General features: G+C 43.8%; 1 non-coding gene across 1 annotated transcript; it reads right to left on the bottom strand.

Annotated features, from left to right (window-relative positions):
• Positions 1-1,346: 1,346 nt before the first annotated feature.
• Positions 1,347-3,907, bottom strand: LOC114316154 (uncharacterized). The gene is made up of 2 exons (XR_014338877.1): positions 2,923-3,907; positions 1,347-2,398 (listed from the first exon to the last, which is right to left on the bottom strand). It is a non-coding gene; the product is annotated as an uncharacterized LOC114316154 (transcript).
• Positions 3,908-20,945: the final 17,038 nt, after the last annotated feature.

Genomic DNA, 20,945 nt, shown 5'->3' with positions numbered 1-20,945 from the left:
ATGTTCAGAACGTTCACGGAACGTTAAGAACATCATTGGAGATTCACCGAAATATCCAAAATATCGCCGGAAAAAAATAATAATAATAAATGGAGAAATTAGAGTGAAAAAATATAGCAAAATGTGCTAAATATTGATAAACTAAAAGAAAAAAAAATGGAACGACAAAAAATAGCAACAATGGAAAAAACATATACTATTCTTCAATTTTTGTAAGGTTTAAGCAAATAATCTCCAATATTGACCAAACTGAAAAGTAAGTTTTGAAATTGTAAAATATTACAGTTTCAAAGCAAAAATCTATTAAGTATTTATTCTTATTAATCAAACTGAAAAACATGTTATGAAACTGTAAAATTTTACAGTTCTAAAGACTGTTATGAAACTGTAAAATTTTACAGTTTTATACCATGATTCATACTAGCACCAAAAAAATTTAAAACTGCAAAATGTTACAGTTTTCACCGCCTGTTACTAAAACTCGAAAATAACTTGTTTAGAACTTAAAAATTTTCTCCATTAGAACAGAAAAAGAGAAGTGTATAACAAAGAAAATGTGAAAAAAAAAAAAAAAAAAAAAAAAAAAAAAAAAAAACAAGAGATCGAAGGAGAGAGGTGAATATAGAGAGAGGATTGTACTCCGGCAACTATTTTTTGTTTAGATATAGCCGGATCTGATATAGATCTACTCAGATCTGATGTAAATCAAAACAGCACAAAAAAATTTAAAACTGTAAAATTTTACAGTTTTCACCACCTGTAACTAAAACTCGAAAATAACTTGTTCAAAACTTAAAAATTTTCTCCATTAGAACAGAAAAAAGAGAAGTGTATAACAGAGAAAATGTAAAAAAAAATAAGAGATCGAAAGAGAGAGGCGATTATAGAGAGAGGATTGTACTCCGACAACTATTTTTTGTTTAGATCTAGCCGGATCTAATGTAGATCTACATCAGATCTGATGTAAATCTACTCATCTTCTTCGTCGGAAGCATGTCTTTTTTATTGTCGGTGAGAGTGAAGTAAGTAGTCGGCGGTCGGAGGTTGCCGGTGAATCTCAGTCGATGGTAGTCGTCGGTCGCCGGCGACTATATATCGAAAAGAGAAAGAGAAGAAGCAAGATATGGTTACCCGTCAACGATCGCCGGAAAACACAAAGATAAAAAGAGACAAAGAAGAAGAGAGGCAGAGAAGAAGAAGAATAACAGTATAGAACTTTTGGGTATAAGCAAAAAATTATGGGACTAAATAGACTACACGCTTTTCAAACAAGACTTCCTGGTAATTTCCCCCTTTTTTTTCTTTCACTCTTTCCCTCACTTTCTACCTTTTTCATCACAAACAAATTGAGCCTACATGAAAATCAATTAAATCGGTTTGATAATCACAATTTGTATCACTCAAAAGTTTAAGTGATTCTTAAAATGTAAATCAAAAGTTAGAGAAAATTTTAAATAGCAATATTCTTACATAAAACTAACTAAATTTATAAAAAAAATTTAATACATATTAAGGTGCACCATTATAATTTCACCGCCACCAGGATACTAACATGGTAGACCAAATTTCCAAATTCCTTCCCCTAGTTCATGTAAACCCTTACCACCACCTTCCGCTTCAACTCCTCTTCTACCTCCTGTTGAGTGCTTTATGTTCTTACATTCCTCACAATAGAATGAAGAAGAATTCCCTCTGTGTTGAATTTGTTACTCAAGATAACACTTGCCATGCCTGGAAAATTCCCACTCCAAATACCAAAATGCAACGGAGTACTTTGTTATGAGCAACTGCATTTTGAGATTGCCAATTTATTGTGGCCTCATTATGTTACTCTTCCCCATGGATCTATGGAAATCACCTTTCCTAAGGGCAATGTTCCAATCTTCGGCACCAATGATTTTCAACCCCAAAATCAACATGTTTGAAGGTGTTCCTGTCCATTCCTTTTCATCCCAGGGCTCTCCTATACATGTGTCTAATCAAGATGGCCATAGTTTCTTTAATGCCTGCTCTTGTGAGGCCTGTCTGGCTGACTCATGTGAAGATGATGAGGAAATCCCTAGGAAAAACAGGAGAAAGCCTTCTAGGCAGCAACAATTGGAGGCTCAGCAAGAAGCCAGTGATCCTACTGTTGGTCTTCTTGGTTAACCTTCAGAAAAATTTGACTACAGTTGTTGCCACTGCCACTACCTCTCCAATAACATCATTTCACCACCATAATTACTACACCAATGCTTGCCTCCACCATACTACCACCACCACCACCTTTCTTCTACCTCTACTACATCACCCCACCACCATCACCGCAATCACTATCCCCACACTACCCCCACCATTGCCCATTGGCACCATAGCCACTACCATTGCTGCCGCCGCTGCTGCCACCACCACCACTGCCCTATAAAAATTGGAAGAAAAAAATTTGAAAATAATAAATTTCAAATTTCATCTCGTATATATAATTAACTTTTTAATTCACCACTAAAATTTTTATCAAATAATCTTCCAACTTAAAAAATTAAGCATTCATTTTTCAATATTTAATTTTCAATTTCTTTTAAACACCACCTTAGATTGTAGTGATTTGTGAGAGAAGGAAAAAGAAAAAGAAAAAGAAAAAGCCTTTCTTTCTTTTTTTTTTCTTTTTTTTTTTTTAAATCACAAATCCAAATCCAAATCCAAATTCAAAATTTTAGAAACACAGCTTTAGCGAAAAAGAGAACAATCACCTAATAATCACACTAGAAGAAACACTATGAGAGGAAGCCTCCCACAAAAGCAAAAAGCCTGGTTACAATATGAGAAAATCACAAACAGCAATTTTGTTGAAAAAAAATCATTCCATCAATCCACTACCATTAATCAGAAACATTCGTTCATATCTATAAACAATATTTGCGAGTTTTGGACAGACAGGCAGACCTGTGAGAGAAGACAAGCAATTGAATCAACCTTCAATGCATTTAAATCCCCTGCAAACCCACCAGAGACAACACTACCCAAGCCTGCCTCTTCCAAATCCTCTTCGCCTTTGCATCCACAAACAATCCATTCTTTTGCATCGACATGGATGAGAGTTCTCTGCTCATTACAATTACATCCTCCGACACATCCACCTTGTTTTCCACCAATCCATCTCTATCTTTATCTTTATCTTTGTCTTTGTCTTTGTCTTTGTCTTTGCCTTGGCCGATCGTCTCAACACTAGACCTCTTCTTCTTCTTCTTTTTCTTCTTCTTCTTCAAGCTCTTCGGCCTATCCAAACTTCCACTGTCCAATTGCGGCGCCAAGATGGGATTGAATTTGCCTTGAAAACGATGAGAATTCAAATTCTCCAGAGAATTGGCTGTCTCGCCTGAGATTATCTTGTCAAATGATTGTTTCACATTCGTGAGGAAACAGAGAGCTTCGGAATTATGGAGATTTTGATCGTAGATTGTGAAATAGAGAAAAGGATGGTGGATCAAGGTGTGAGTTCTCTTCCAAATCGTGTGAGAGAAGGTGGTGTGTAGAGGAGGGGCGTTGTCGAGGCATTTGGAAGCTAGGGTTGCGAGAGAAGCGTCCTGGGAATTGAATTCGGCGAGAATCGTAGCTTCCTTGGAAATACAAGGGTACAATATCAAATTCGGATTCGAAATCATTCTTGGAAGAATAATAATAAATAATAAAAAAAACTTGTATGTGATAATTCGAATTTCGAAATCGACATTCAGAGATTGTTAATCAAAAGAAGCAGAAGTAGTTATATAATTAATTATCAATGGATTGAATCCGAATTCATGCGAAAGGTCTTTCAATCAAAATATAGGGGTTTGGAGGAATGGGAGAGACATGAATCCAAAGAAGACAGATTTGTTGAATTGGCTAGAAAAAGAGTTTTAGAAGAGTTGGCTAGAGTTTATCTCTCATACAATGTGTGCCTGCGTGTTGGGTTTTTTATTTTTATTATTATTATTATTATTATTATTATTATTTTGCCACATGTGTAGAGCTCTTTATTGATAGAAAAATGCTTGGGAGCACTAATTAGTACTCCCACTAATTAGGTGGCAGTGGGTCCCGCCATTAATGATGTGATGTTTTGGTCTTGGAATTGTGTTTTTTTTTTTTTTTACTTTTTTAATGCATTAATGCTATTAGTGGTGATGTTTTTAATGGGATGAATCATTGTTGTTATTGATATCCGATCAACCCTCTCTACATTAAACAATTTAGATCATCAATGTGAACTGAGTTAACAAAAGTCCAACAATACCCTCCAGTGGAAAAAATCAACTCGAGATAAGCCTCTCCCTTCCCATTAATTAATTAATAATGAGTGGTTAACTTGTTAACATTAGGAAAAATTACCAATAAGTGGTAATTTCAAAAAATTATTACGTAGTTATGAAAAAATTATAATTATAATTAATAATATTTATAAACTTTACCACTTATTTGTAATTATTTTTTAAATTTTACATTGACATGAAATTCCCTCTTAAAATTATGGATAAATTACAACGGTAGTCCCTGTGTTTGATCTTTGTCTCATTTTAATCTCTGTAATTTCAATTGGCTTGATTTTGATCTTAAATTATGATTTTGTCTCAATTTGGTCTAATTAATTATAACTCTTAACACTTTTTTTTATCAAAAATATACATATGAGTGTCATGTGTCATATTTTAAGGGCAAAATTATAAACTTACCCAGCTCAGTAGGTTAATCTTAATCAATTTAGAGATATTCTTTCTTAAAAAACACTCAAGACAATTTAAAATTAGTAGTCAAAATCAAATCAATTGAAAGTGTAAGGCCTAAAATCACACAAACAGTAAAAATATAAAGACCGCCAGTGTAATTTGTTCTAAAATTATATATGAAAATGTGTTATTTAAAATGGAGTGATTTAATTTTGTTTGATTGTAAAGTAGTTTGGGCAATTACAAATTTAAAAATTGCCAAAACAAAAAAAAACAAACAAACAAACAAACAAACAAATAAACAAATATAGAAAGGACAAAAAGTAAAATGTTTTCCATAATTACAATAGATATGAAATGCTAAAAATTAAGAGATTTGTTAATATCACCCTAATAATTACTTTGGATCCTCTAATTTTTTGAATCCTATAACCAAAATTAATTTACTTTTTTTTTTTTTAGACCCCCTCCATAATATCAAATATATCCTTTGAACTCTCACCTGACATTTTAAAAACCAAATCAGTGAGCGAACTAGAAAAGGAATTGGATGGACGGGTTACCAGTTCAACCATCGAGTTGAACCGGAATCGAACCGTAATATCATTAATATAGAATAAAAACAGAAGTAACAAAATTATAAATTAAAAAAAAAAAATTGAAAATATTAAATTATCTTAAATAATTCTCCGAATATTTTTTTTACTCAAAAATATTAATAATTTTAATTTTGGAAGAGGAAACTAAATATTCAATGTTGCCCTCCATATGATTTAATTCAAATAATTTGATTGAAATAATAGCAAAAATTTTAGAGGAATATCAAAATTTCAAATATCACTGCAATAAATTTGATTAAATCCCATATGAATTTCTTGAGTTTTTTTGAATAATTTTTTTTTCTTATAAATAGGTAGATATTTTCACAATAATTTCAAACGAGATTTCTCACAAGAGAAGACTTTGAAAGAGAATTTCTAACCAAAACTTTCTTATATAGAAAATAAGAAAGAATGAAAAGAAAGACAAAAAATAGTTAGAAAATTAAAATTAAAAAAAAAAGTTCAAAATTTTTAGTTCCATTAACCCAGCCGATTCGCCTGACCCGTCTCCGAGTCATCCAGTTCGACAGTCCAACTGCCAATTTTAAATAGGTCAATTTTTTACTTGGAACAGTTCAGAGAGTATATCCAGACTGAAACCCCAACCGGTCGAACAGTCGGTCCAGTCTGATTTTTAAAACCATGCTCTCACCCTACACTTTTCCTTCGGCAACCTTTCTCTTACACCGACAACCTTTCTTCAACCACCTTTGTCCACTAACAACCCTTCATCAGCCCTTCTCCTTCTCCGGCGACTCTCTTCCTTCGACAACCCACCACCCTAACTTCCTTTCTCTCCCCCTACTAGCGATCCTCTCCATATCATTTCTTTCACCCAAACTCTCATTCTATTAATCTCAACCATTTGTCATCGTAGCCACTGACACAACTACCCCAAAGCCCTCATCTGCCATGTTCATGTCCAATTCCTCTTGATTTGAAATCGTCACACCTGGTTTGAAAAATCAATACTGAACAAATAGCGGAGCTTCAAGTGTAAACCGCCAAACAAATTGTGGTAATTCAAATGATGACCACCAACCAAATGGTGGTGGTGTGGACCAGAGTTGCCGAACTAAAGCTGGGAGATCACAAGCAATGTTGCAGTAGTGATTGATCCCGCAGGAAGGATGGGTTGCTACCTTTGCTAATCTTCTGTGGTTGTGATTGTGATCTTGAGTGCAAAAGAAAGAGAGAGAAAGAGAAAGGTGGGTGGAGATGGAGATGGCGATGGCGATGGCCATGGCGATGGCCATGGAAGTGGCGGTGGTGGGTGAAGATGTAATGGAAAAGTGTCACCGAAGCTTTGAGGGTGACAAAGAATAGTCCAAGAATGGCGTGGGTGGTGGCGCACTAGTAAGTGGTGAGGGTGGTAGCGATTGTTGGCCGGAGTTGAAGGTTAACGGGAAAGGTTGCCGATCGGAGTGGGAATGGAGTAGGTTGGGGTTTGGGTTTGGAAGAGTAAAAATGGGGATAGATTAGTAATTTGATGTTAAGACAAAATTATAATAAATAATAAAAGAAACGGGAATCCAAAGTAATTATTGAGTGCTATTAGCAACACTCAAAATTAATTTCAAAGATATAATATTTAGTTGAAAAGACAAAACTACCTTCTCCTCTTTCTTATTTCATCCACTTTTTGTTCCCCTACAAGCTACAAGTCCCGTGGCTAGTCACCACGTTTTACATTCCCTCGTCCTTTCCAATCCCTCTCTTGTTACCCCCATAACCACAGCCACCCTTTCATGCCATTCCCACCGCAATCATCATCTTCGTCATCAATGCTAAAATAAATACCACTATTACCCTCCACCAAACCACTATCATTACCATAATCATTGATCGCCACTAAAACTCTTTACTATCCAACCCCCTAAAGCCACCACTAAAACCTTAATTTTTGCTCAACCAACATTTCCAATCCTCTTCATTCGTTTCCCTTTACACCTTCACTTTCCTTTGCCCATAATCGCCACTATTGTCAACTAGTACCGAAATCCTTACCTCCTAACAATTCCTTCCCTAATCAACAACTCCAACCCCTCTCTCCATTTCCCTCTGCCTACCACCAAAACTTTAATTCACTACCCAAACTAACTCCACAACTACCATTACCAAGAAAGAGAGCAAAAGAGTACGATCTAGACTGAATGTCTTGCTTTTGGCCTCTTGGCCACCATTGTTGATGGAAGAGGCATGGTGGTCAGCAATGGTAGCATGGCGTCGATGGTCAACCACTGAGGTAGCTAGCAATGGTTAAGCATCGCAATGGTCATGGATGGTGGTGGCAAAGAAAGTAGGAGAAGAAAAGAGGCAATGGTCTAGTTTTTTTTTAGAGAAGTAAAAAAATAAATAAAAATAAATAAAAATAAAAATAAAAATTAGTGAAAAAATATATGATTTCCATTCAATTGTAATTAGTTTTGACGCTTTCATGTCATTGCAATTTGTTTTGCATTAATAACTAGTATTGTTGATACAGTTTACCCCAGTGAATGGAGCGAACCGGTTCAAGCTCCTCAAGCCCAATCCCAAATGATCGAGCCCACCGGATAACCTGCAAACAAGTTCAACGGGGAACGGGGTAGTCTCCCAATGAACCCTCCGACGAGCAAGTTAGGAAGAGAAGTAGAGTATATGGGGAGAGATTAGAGATGGAAAGCTTAACCTTTTTCTTGTCTTCAACGTTCGCTTATATCCTTTGGCAATCATTTCGCTGTCCCTTTCGACCTGCTCTCCTCGCCGAAAGCCTATGCTGTAGCTTACCTTGTTCAGGGTAAGGGGCTCCTGTTCCGACGGAGAGGTGTTGTCGTAATAAATGTTGTGATGGGCTGCATTAATGGTGATGTGCAGTGGTAATAACTTTGCAGATCTTTGTCTGCTGATATGGCTCGTCCTTCTCTTGCCGTGTGTCTGAATGTCATTGGCTCTTTATGCCATGTTGGACTCCAACTGTCCTGGACCTCACCAGTTGGGTTATGCACTGGGCTCCAAGTGATGGGCTTGGATTGTCCATAGGTGATTCGTGGCCTTTATGGGCTTATACATGTCAGTAGTCCCCCATTCCCGAGTGCAGCTTTAGTCCAATGAAGGGAATATTAATGATGTAGATGAGTGTGTTAGGGATTGGCAGGATAGAGGTCGACCAGAAGGGGTGATCGAGGGGGGTGAACCGGCCGGGAGGTGGTCCGACTGCGCAGGGCGACCGAGTGGAAGGGCCGATCACGGAAAGGACCGACTGCAAGGTTGGCCGAGTGGGATGGTCGATACCAAGGAGGGGTGACCGCGAAGGGTGGGCCGGCCGCTGTGGTTGGCCGAGCGGGAGGGCCAACCGCGAGGAGGGCCGACCGCGAGGAGGGCCGACCGCGGTGTTGGCCGAGTGGGATGGTCGACAGCAAGGAAGGCCGACTGCAGTGGTTGGCCGAGCGGGAGGGCTGACCATGAGGAGAGTCGATCGCGGTGTTTGGCCGAGCGGCAGGGCTGACCATGAGGAGGGCCGACCACGGTGTTGGCCGAGTGGTATGGTCGACAGCAAGGAGGGCCAACCGCGAAGGGTGAGGTGGAGGGGCGTGGGGCTCGAGACGCGGCGTGTCACGTGGTGAGTTGAAGTGGAAAAGACAGGGTAAGGAGAGGAGACAGTGGATTGTGGTCGTACACGTGGCAATATCTCGTAGGGGGGGAAGATTAGGCGTTGGATCATAAATGAAACGGTAAGTCATTATGGGTGTTGAAGAGACAGTTTTGGCGGATGATTTTGAAAAGTGTTCCAATTGGCGAAAATTAATTGGGATCCTTGGAATACGGGCAAACCGTGGGCTTTTGGCATTATTCGATTCACCTACTAGCTTACGAAAAATCAAATATTTCAAGTGTGGATTCCTTTGTTGCTCACAATACACCTCTGTAACACTTTTTCGATTTCCTTATACCTGCCGCCGAAGCGATTCGCAAACACACCACAGAAATGGCCCAAGAAGGAAATGCAATTGTCATGGTGGACCCACTTGGAGATGATGATGCAGTGGAGCTAGCGGCGTAGTATAGAACAGAGAGGGTAGGGGAGTCGGTGGTACGATCCCATGGTTCCACCATGATAGCAGCTCCAAAGCCAATCAGCCAGGCAGAACCAGATCATTAGCACACGAAGGCTGACAAATCCATGATTACTGCGGCGAAGTTGGAGGCTATCCGCGAAAAATACCAGATCCCTGGGAAAGTGGAGTTATTGCTACCGACATCAACAGAAAGGCCGTCTAACACCAGGCCAGGAGAGTTTTCCTTTTATGAGGAAGCTCTGAAGGGTGGACTGAGGTTGCCACTGCCGCAGGTGGTAATGGATGTGCTCAACCGTCTGGAGGTAGCACCGGGGCAACTAATGCCCAATGCATAGAAGATCCTGCTGGCCTGCGTAAGTGCGTGGCCGAAAGCGAATGGAGGGGAGGCCATGACAGTAGACGAATTTTTTGCATGTTATAAGGCCTCGGGGCAGCAGAAGATGTGGGTCACTCTGCAGGCAGCAGTGGGGAAAGGGCTGGTGGCAGGGCTACCGTCGTAGATCAATGGATGGCGACCACGATGGTTCTACGTATCTGCCAATGGGGGGCTTGGGGTGCGCACCATTTGGAAAGTGCTCATCAGGTCTGTGGAGCCAAAACTGGGAGCAACCGCGGAGGGGAGGGTAAAGAGGGTGAATGAGTGGAGGGAGAAAGAATGGGCCAAATGGGACGAGCTCGTTCAGCCGTCTGCATTATTTGAGGCAGGGTTGGGTCCAAAACCAAGTAGTGGGGACCTCAACCGAGCGGAGTTAGAGGCGAGGAGAAGGGCTCAAGAGGCGAAGGATCAGGCCATCCTTGCTAAAGCCCAAAAATTCAAAGAGTCCTAGGCTGACCGACCACCAAAACCGGTTGCGAGGGAGAGGATTCGACCTCGCCCCAACAGACCCTTTGAAGGAGAGGTCTTTGAAGGAGATGGAGGTGTTGGGCGTGGGGAAGAAGAAGAAGAGGGTGAGGCGGAGTGAGGAAGTGCCTGCCCAGAAGATGAGGAGGGAGACAAGTGTGAAGGACACCAGTGCTGCCAAGGGGGCTGAGGGGGGAGAAGTGGAGGGGACCCCAGGAAGGGTAGGTGGCCCAGAAGCGGTGGATGTTGCTTCAGAGGGCATAGAGGTTGTGCCAGTGGTGGCGGCGACCACCGCGGGGGTCACGAGGGGCGTCCCTGAAGGGCAAGGAGAAGATGGGGCAAGCGGCCCTGGCTTAAGAAGAAAAGAATAACCCCAGGGGGGCCCTACACTCCAAGGAAGGGGAGTTAGTCTGACCACAGCGATCTACCACGCTCGCGCGGTGGCTGGGCGGCTAAAGGGAGAAGAAGGCCCAGCTAGGGCAGGGGCAGACCGCCTGGTAGGGATCGTAGAAGAGGCAGTCCTGTGCTCAGCATCCAGATTCAACGAGGCTGAACTGCTGAAGGGGTTATGCTCCGCCCAAATGGAGGAAACCACCTTAGCAGGGGCTCTATTGAGAAAAGCGGGGGCTGCCAAACTTAAGGCAGATGAGGCCAAGGCCCAGCTTGCGAAGTTGGAGTGGGAGAGGGCGAGTTGGAAAGCTGCCCATGCTAATCTACAGGCAGTTGAGGTGGAACTGAAGAGCACACGCCGCCAGGTTGTGTCGCTCGAGTTCCAATTTGCTGGCGAGCAGAAGAAGTTGGAGGAGGCCGAAAGAGCCTGCGCCGTCGCAGTCGAGCAACATGAAGAGGCCATGAGCAGTAATGAAGAGCTAGTCAGGCAAAAAGATGAGGCCGACGGCAAAGTGGGCGATCTCCAGAAGAAACTGGAGGGCGAGCGCGCCAAGGCAGTAGAGGAGAAGGGGGGGCTTCAGAGGGAGTTAGAAACAGAGAGAGCGCAGGCCACGGTGGAGAAGGAGAGCCTGAAGAAGGAATTGGAGGCGGAGAAAGCAAAGGCTGCGTCAGAATGGGCGACCCTGCAGAAAGAGCTGGACAAAGAGAGGGCGAAGGCAGCCTCTGAAAGGGCGGCTTATCCCGATCTGTGCGTCGCAGCAGTGGAGCAATTCAAAAGGTCTGCCGAATTTCAAATGGCAGTTGATACCGCGGTCGCAAGCAGCCTGACTAGGGAAGAATCTGGGGGGGGCGGGCCCATCGAGAACGACTGCTGGAGGCAGAACTGAAGCAGAAGTTATTGAGAGCTTCCAGCAGTCAGACTTTTATAAGCACGAAATGGCTGAGTACTGGGACAGTGGCTGGAAGGCGTTCAAACGTAGAGCTGAAGAGCTGATCCCAGACTTAGACCTTAGTAGTGTAACGATTGGCGAAGACGATGTGGCCCAAACCCCCCTGGATGAGGGCATTGAAGAAGAAGACCTCCTCTCCAGTGAGGAGGAGTAACTGGGGAGGAAGAAGAAGGAGACTGTGCATCGACAATGTTTTTGTTGTTGTGTTTTTTTTTTTTTTTTTAAATTGCTGTAATGAACTTTTGTATAAAGTTGTGGATAAATAAAATTTCAGTTATGTTGTGCATTTCATTTTTTTTGCTTGTGCGTCTGAAATGGATGAAAACATGTGATAAAAACTTGTGGTGAACTTGTGATAAGAGCTGTATTTTAGGAATTCCTCAAGACAGAGTGGGATTGAAATTGTAATAAGGACTGGGTAGACTCCTTAAGGCAGAGCGAAATTGGACTTGTAATAAAAACTCAATGCAGAGTAAAGTTAAACTTGTAATAAAAAACTCAATGCAGAGTAAAGTTAAACTTGTAATAAAAACTCATTGCAGAGTAAAGTTAAACTTGTAAAATGTAGTAAAATTACAAGTGTGTGTTTGCCACATTGCTCAAGTAAGTTGATGGTTCATGGAGGGAGGCGTGGTTTGTGAGGAGGAGCGAGCTAACTTGTGAGGGTTTGATTGAGGAGAAAATAACCTGTGTCTAACCCTGGGGCTGTGGCGCTCGGTCTGGCTAAGACTTCTTAGGCATGCCGAGTGCCTTTTGCTCGGTCTGAGCGAGGTTCTTAGTGCTCGGCCGGGCCGAGGTTTTTGATGCTCAGACTGGCTGAGGCTCTTGTGCTCAGTCTTGCTAAAGCTTTGGATGCTCAGACTGGCTGAGGCTTTTGATGCTCAAGTGCACGTTTGAAATACACTCGGTCTGGCTGAGGCTTTGGATGCTCAGTCTGGCTGGGGCTTTTCGTGCTCAGTCTGACTGAGGCTTTTGATGCTCAAGTGCACATTTGAAATACGCTCGGTCTAGCTGAGGCGTTTGATGCTTAGTCTGGCTGAGGCTTTTGGTGCTCAGTCTGGCTGAGGCTTTTGATGCTCAGTCTGGCTGAGGCTTTTTCGTGCTCAGTCTGGCTGAGGCATTTGATGCTCAGTCTGGCTGAGGCTTTTTCGTGCTCAGTCTGGCTGAGGCTTTTGATGCTCAGTCTGGTTGAGGCTTTGGATGCTCAGTCTAGCTAAGGATTTTAGTGCTCAGTCTGGCTGAGGCTTTTGGTGCTCAGTCTGGCTGAGGCTTTTTCATGCTCAGTCTGGCTGAGACTTTTGGTGCTCAGTCTGGCTGAGGCTTTTTCGTGCTCAGTCTGGCTGAGGCTTGTAATAAGTGTTGCAAATGAGAATGTTATTGAGACAACACATAGATAGCCAAGGTATAGAATTGCTGTCATGATCAGTGTAATTCAGTCGATACAAGTTTACATTATGTAACAAAACAAAAGAAAATACAACAACTGAGCAATACAACAGTAGGGACTTATTGAAAGTAGCGCTTCAGGTGTTCAACGTTCTAGGGGTGAGAGAGATCTCGACCTTCCATGTCTTGAAGTCGGTAAGTGCCCGGACGCGGTCGGGCCTTTACAACGTAAGGTCCCTCCCATTTGGGTGCCAGTTTACCCTCAGTCGGATTTTTGGTGGCAAGGGTTGCTTCTCTCAAGACAAGGTCTCCTACAGCGAACTCCCTTGGTCGGACTTTGTGGTTGTAGTGTGTTCTCATTTTCTGTTGGTATGAAGCCAGTCTGACAGCAGTGGTTTCTCTGAGTTCTTCAATTAGGTCCAAGTCTGCCCGACGAAGCTCTTCCGTTAGTGGTGAATCCAGATGTAAAACTCTAGGGGTAGGCAGACCGACTTCTACCGGAATAATTGCCTCAGCACCGTATGTTAAGCGAAAAGGAGTTTCCCTAGTGGGAGTCCGTGCTGTAGTTCGGTAAGCCCAAAGTACATTTGGTAGTTCCTCGACCCAAAGCCCCTTGGCAGCTTCTAGCTTGGTTTTGATGATCTTCAGAAGAGAACGGTTGGTGACCTCAACTTGGCCATTGGCTTGGGGATGTCCGGGGAAAGAAAAACATGGTTGAATTTGGAGGTTCGCACAGAACTTCCTGTACTTGACGTTGTCGAATTGTTTGCCGTTGTCGGAAACAATGGCCTGGGGAATGCCAAATCTACAAACGATCAACTGCCAGATGAACTTGGTTGTGTTCCGCTCGGTAATGGTGGCAAGGGGTTCTGCCTCTACCCATTTAGTAAAATAATCAATGGCGACAATGGCAAATTTGGTCTGGCCTCGGCCGGTGGGTAAGGGGCCAACTAGGTCAATCCCTCACTTGGCGAACGGGTAGGGGCTACAAAGTGTGATCAGTTCAGTAGTAGAGGCACGGGGGATCCTGGCAAAATGCTGACACTTATTACATTTGAGCACGAAGTCAGCCGCATCTTGGTTGAGAGTAAGCTAGAAATATCCAGTGCGAAGTATCTTATGGGCCAGGGACCTGTCGCCTGAGTGATTTCCGCAGATACCCTCATGAATTTCTTGCATCACATAAGTTGCTTGAGTCGGATTGAGGCACTACAAATAAGGGCGTGAGAAACCACGTTTGTATAGAATGCCGCTGACGAGGATATAATTAGACGACCAGGCCCTAACTTTGGCGGCTTGCTGTTGGTCGTCTGGAAGTTCCCCCGTTGTCAAAAATAGAACGATGTCCGACACCCAAGGGATGGGCTCATTTTGGAGGAATTGCATTTCATGCTGGTAGGGGGAAATAGAGGGGTGGGATAGGTATTCGAGGCGGACACCACTGTTGAGGTCAGATTGGTCTGCGAAAGCCAACTAGGCCATCTCATCTGCCTTAGAGTTCTCCGTCCAAGGAATGTGCTTGATGTGAAAGGTATTGAAGAGGCGAACAAGGGGAAGTGAAAGATCCCTGTAAGCCCGCATTGTGTCCTCCTTGGCATCAAATTCTTCCGTGATCTGTCCGACGATGAGCTGGGAGTCACTGAGCACTCGGATGTGGCTGACACCAATGTCCCTGGCTAGGCGAAGGCCTGCTATCAGTGCCTCATATTCGGCCTCATTGTTACTGGCCTCAAATAAGAAACGAAGTGCACATTTGAAATAACCACCCTCAAGGGCAGTGAGGATGAGGCCCGCCCCACTACCTTGCCTGCGAGATAATCCGTCGACGTTGAGGGTCCAAGAGTGAGGGTCTTCTGGCTCGATAGGAGCTGGTGGAGGTGGAGAGGCAGTGGTTGGGGGGGATTACTGAATTCCAAGATGAAGTCGGCTATAGCCTGCCCTTTAATTGCTGTTTGGGGTCGGTACGAGATGTCAAACTGGCTGAGTTCCACTGACCACTACATGAGTCTGCCGGAAAGTTCTGGTTGCTGCATGACCTTCTTCAAGGGTTGGTCGGTGAGGACCACTATGGAGTGGGCTTGGAAGTAAGGACGGAGTCGTCTGGAGGCGGTGACCAAGGCCAAGGACAATTTTTCTAACAGTGGGTAGTTCTGTTCCGCTCCCCTGAGGGCCCGACTGATGTAGTAGACCGGTCGTTGGACAGAGCCGTCTTCCTTGATAAGTGATGCACTGACAGTGGTGTTTGACACGGCTAAGTAGAGAAAGAGGGGCTCGCCCACGATTGCCTGTGAAAGGAGGGGAGGGTTGGCCATGCACTGTTTCAACTGTTGAAAAGCCTTTTCGGATTCAGATGTCCATTCAAAAGTTTGCTGAAGAACTTTGAAGAATGGTAGGCACTTATCTGTGGCGCGGGAAATGAAATGATTGAGGGTTGCAACTCGGCCAGTGAGTCTTTGGACCTCTTTAACCGTTCTGGGCGACTGCATCTCGACCAAGGCCTTGATCTTTTCAGGGTTAGCTTCAATGCCCCGCTGACTGACCATAAAACCCAGAAACTTCCCAGATCCTACGCCAAAGGCGCACTTCTCTGGGTTGAGCTTCATTTGGTACTTGCATAGGGTGGCGAAGGTCTCCCGCAGGTCGGCCGGATGATCAGTGGAGAGTTTGCTCTTGACTAGCATGTCATCGACATACACTTCCATATTCCGACCTATTTGGTGATGGAAGACGGCATTGACCAACTGTTGGTAAGTGGCCCCAGCGTTCTTCAACCCGAATGGCATTACTCAGTAATGGTAGGTACCTCGGTCGGTGATGAAAGATGTATGTTCCCGATCGGATGGGTGCATCAGGATTTGGTTGTAGCCAGAGAAAGCATCCATGAAGCTGAGCATTTGATGACCGACCGTGGCGTCGACCAGCAGATCTATGCAGGGCAGAGGATAGCTATCTTTGGGGCAAGCTCGGTTTAGGTCAGAGTAATCGACACAGAGTCGCCATTTGCCATTGTTCTTGCGGACGAGGACCACGTTTGACAACCATTTAGGGTAGTCGACATTTTTGATAAATTGGGCCTCAAGGAGTTTGTCGACCTCTGCGGCTATAAGAGTATTACGCTCCGGATGAAAGATGTGCTGCTTCTGGCGGTAAGGTCAGAAATGAGGTTCAATGCTGAGGCGATGAGTTATGAAAGAAGGGTCGATGCCTGGCATATCTGAATGAGTCCAGGCGAATACATCATTGTGCTCGGTCAGAAGGGCAGTAAGGTCGGCCTTAGCTTGGGGGGATAGTTGGCTTCCGATCTTAGCAGTTTTCATTGGGTTGGTGGGATCGATGGGAATCTCAACGAGCTCCTCCACCGGCTCGCCTCTGACCAGCTCGTCCTCATCTCGGGCGTCAAGTCCTTCAATGATAATGGCCTCCTTCAACTTGACTTTCTTGAGTGAGGCAACATAACATTCCCTGGCTATGGTCTGCTCTCCCCGTACTGTCCCAACGCCCTAGTCGGTGGGAAACTTTATGGCGAGGTGGTAGGTCGAAGTGATAGCTTGAAAAACGTTGAGGGCGGTGCGACCGAGGATGATGTTGTAGGCAGAGGGATAGTCGACCACAAGGAAAGTGAGCAACTTGGTAGCCTGCCGTGGGTATTCGCCGATGGTGATGGGGAGATCGATGGAGCCGATGGAGGTCACCCGGTCACCAGCGAAACCGACCAAGGGGGTTTGGACGGGAGACAGACTTTCTTCCCCAATTTTGAGCTGGCGGAAGCAGCTGAGGAATATGATGTCTGAAGAACTACCGTTGTCGATAAGAACCCGTCTGACCTTATAGTTTAAGAGAAGGGCAGAAATGACGAGAGGGTCAGCATGAGGATAACGGATGCCAGTACAGTCGGCCTCTGTAAAGGTGATGGGCTCTGTCCACTGCTTGGGCTGTTTGGAGGGTCGGTCTACCGTGTCCACTGCTCTGTCCGAGCCTTGCCTTATCTTCCTGAGCTCTGCCCTCTGAGCGAAGCGGGATGGTCCGCCACAAGCAAGGCTACCAGAAATGACTCGGATTTCACCAACTGGCGGAGGGGGATTACCTGGGGGCCGAGGCTGTTGAGGGGGGCGGTAATGGCCTTGGTTAGATTGGGCTGGCTGCCAGGGTGGGGTACGCCGGCGGTTGTTTCTGAGGGGCTCGGTTCTTTGCCTCTGTTGTGGGCAGGTGTCCGTGAACTGGCTGAGGCACCCTTGATGAATGAGGGCCTCGACCTGATCCTTGAGGTTGATGCAGTCATCAGTGTTGTGGCCATGGTCCTGGTGGAAACGACAATATTTGGACTGATCTTTCCGGTTGGAAGGGGTCCGTGAGGGTAGGGGCCATTTAAGGAGGTAATCCCGTTGGATCTGGTGGAGGATTTGTTCCATGGGAGAATTAAGGGGCGTGTACCGCTCGAACCGACCAGGTGGTCGGGCCGGTGCCGACCGGTCAGTGCGAGGAGGTCGGTCGGTATATTGGGGTGTTTGGCTGTTATACTGGGTGTTTCTGAGTTCTGAGTCTTTTCTCTTTTCTCTAGGGGTTGGGTTTTTGGATATTGGATCCTGCCGAGTGGCTAGTGAATCTTCGACATTTATGTATTTCTGGGCTTTGGATAATAGGGCTGCCATGGAGGTCGGGGGGTTTTTGGAGAGGGAGAAGAGGAAATCGAACGATCGTAGCCCGACCATGAAAGCCGTGAGGATGACCTTATCGTCATTCTCCGCTACTTGTAGGGCTTCGGTGTTAAAGCGGGTAACAAAGCTGCGTAGCGACTCCCCCTCGGTCTGACGGATGTTGAGGAGTTGGGTTGTAGGGCGGCGTTGGCCCTGGGCTCCAATGAAATGGCTGAGGAAGGAGTCGCTGAGATGCTGGAAAGTGGAGACAGAGTCCACTGGTAACTAACTGAACCACAGTCGAGCTGACCCCTTCAGTGTCACGGGGAAAGCCCGACACATGATCTCGTCAGGGAAGGCATGGAGGATCATGAGGGTACGGTAGGTCTCCAGATGGATGACTGGGTCCGTCGTACCGTCAAAGGAGTCAATGGTGGGCATTTTGAACTTGGCGGGCAAAGGTTTGTCCCGGATGGAGGCGACAAATGGTGAATTTGCTGTGGTAGAGGGTTTATACTGAATATTCTGCATTACCCCTTGGAGTTGGAGCTTCATTGCTCGGAGCTCGGTGTCCCAGAAGGGAACGTGGTCACCATGGTCAGTTAATGGAGGCTAGACGCTGCTGGCCTCCCCTTCAGGGGCTGGTGCTACGACCGACGGGTGTAGGGGTGGTGGTGGTGGATTTATATGTAGGTGGGGAGGTTGCAAACCTTCCAAATTTGGTGGATGGAGTTGTGGAGCAGTATGGCTCGGGGCTCTTTCTTGGTTGGGGGGAATATCTGGAGGTGGTGGAGGAGGCATCGGAAGATTTCTTTGGAGTAAAGCATTTATCAAGGCCTGGTTTTGCTCGGTCATGCAGTTAATGCTGTTAGTAAGCTCGATAAAATACTGTGGTGGGTTGTTTGGATTGGGGGGGTCGGCCTGATAGTCGGCAACATTATTGTGAGAAGCCATGGATCTAGTCGTGACCATGCACTTTGACGGGTAGGAGAAAGAGGTTGTTAGAACGGGGTCTCCGGCGACAGTGAACACAATTGGCGCGAGGAGCAAAGCGTTCCCACAGACGGCGCCAACTGTTGATACAGTTTACCCCAGTGAATGGAGCGAACCGGTCCAAGCTCCTCAAGCCCAAGCCCAAGCCCAAATGATCGAGCCCACCGAATAACTTGCAAACAAGTTCAACGGGGAACAGGGTAGTCCCCCAGTGAACCCTCCGACGAGCAAGTTAGGAAGAGACGTAGAGTATATGGGGAGAGATTAGAGATGGAAAGCTTAACCTTTTTCTTGTCTTCAACGTTCGTTTATATCCTTTGGCAATCATTTCACTGTCCCTTCCGACTTGCTCTCCTCGCCGAAAGCCTATGCTGTAGCTTACCTTGTTCAGGGTAAGGGGGTCCTGTTCCGGCGGAGAGGTGTTGTCGTAATAAATGCTGTGATGGGCTGCATTAATGGTGATGTGCAGTGGCAATAACTTTGCAGATCTTTGTCTGCTGATGTGGCTCGTCCTTCTCTTGCCGTGTGTCTGAATGTCATTGGCTCTTTATGCCATGTTGGACTCCAGCTGTCCTGAACCTCACCAGCTGGGTTATACACTGGGCTCCAAGTGATGGGCTTGGATTGTCCATAGGTGATTCATGGCCTTTATGGGCTTATACATGTCAAGTATAATTTAAGACCATCATCCCATTAAATTGCAATTGATGTTTCATCTTTTTTCATGTATCATAAACTTTCTATAAAATTCTTAAGGCCTTAAGAGACCAAGTAAAATGTTTTCATATCATAATAGTATACATACTATTGGTTTTAAAATATCTAAAAACCAAAAAAGGTTTAATTTCAATTAATTTCACTTTTATTTTTTAAGATAATACTTTTTTTTAATTTCATCCATCACCTATTGATTTCAAGAGTTTTGTTAACATATACCCTAAAAGGCACATGTTAAAATATTTAAAAGAAGAAAAATATTATGTATAATCCTATTTTTTACCTTATTTTTTCATCCTAAGACACAAGTGGGCGAATCCTGTGTGCATTTATTGACGTGGATCTCATTGTTTTGTGTCTATGAATGAGAAAATGAGGTAAAAAATGAGATTATGTATAGTATCGCTCTTAAAAGAATTGTATTTTTCTTTATTACACACTTTTTATGTAGAATATATAATTTTTTAAGCTTTTAAAGCAATGTGTACTCTGAAGGCATACTTTAACAAAATTTTAATTTCATCTATCATAAAGTTTTTAATTTTAATTACCATGGTTCAAACGGTTGTTTAACTCAGTAATTATTAAACCTAATTTGATAAATAAAATGGCATTTGAAAATTCAAACAACTCAACTATGTAACTAAATACTCATCTTTAAAGTCAACTACATTTTGCACTCTATAATTTTGTTAAAGTTGCACCCTGCGCATTATAAATTGAAAGTACTACTTTGCACCCTATAAATAAGTTACACTTTACACCAACAATGATTTGAAAACTATGGAAGCTTATATTTAAACAACACTTTGGTCTCCTTACATCCATTTTCCAATTACACCCTTTTCCAAAATTTCAAATTATCATTTCATCTCATTACACTCTATAATTCCAAAAATATCATATCCCTAGCCATTCCCCTCTCTTTATACCCCTATCTAACTTCTCAAATCACCCACCACTACCACCACTACTTCTAATGGCCAACCACCACATCCAACCACTCCCCACCACAATCCATGCAGCTAGGGACGAACACAGGATTCTAACACAGATGGGGCGAACAAATATTCCAATATAAAAAATTTAAAAGGAAGTATAAACTACAACATTAATTTTTATGGACATAAAATGTGAAAAATATCATACAAATATGTATATATATATATATATATATAAACATGTTTTCGTATACTTGTTGTGGGTTATAAAAGATCAATTGTAAGACAATCTATCAACATTAGTTGTGAGAAACCAAATTTTATTGTTATATTTTGTCTAAATTGTTGAGTTTTATACTTTGAATCCCACCTTTCATAGATAAAAAAGTATAGATCGAGCAACCAATTCTTTTTTAAAAAAAATAAACCCTAGAGGAGGCGAATATGTATAATTTAAAAATAATTAATAGTTAATACTAACATAAAGGATTTTTTTAAAAAATAAGGGGGGCGATCGCTCCCTCTTGCCCCCCTCTAGGTTTACCCTTGCATACAGCCACCACCATTGCCACTATTGTTGTAGCCCTCACCCACCCCATGACCCCCAATAGCCCTTCACCATTGCTATCTTGTCCCTCCACCCCCCACCTCTAACTACCATCTCTGCCACTGTGAAAGCCCGTCGACAACCCCTCAATCACTACAATAGCTTCTCCTGCAACACACCCTCTTCTCCCCAGTTCCCTAC

Source organism: Camellia sinensis, chromosome 1, assembly GCF_055761805.1.
Source record: "Camellia sinensis isolate YWXY chromosome 1, ASM5576180v1, whole genome shotgun sequence".
NCBI classification, from domain to species: Eukaryota; Viridiplantae; Streptophyta; class Magnoliopsida; order Ericales; family Theaceae; genus Camellia; species Camellia sinensis.
The sequence above is the reverse complement of the archived record's forward strand: the minus strand, read 5'-3'. Positions and strand labels throughout refer to the sequence as shown.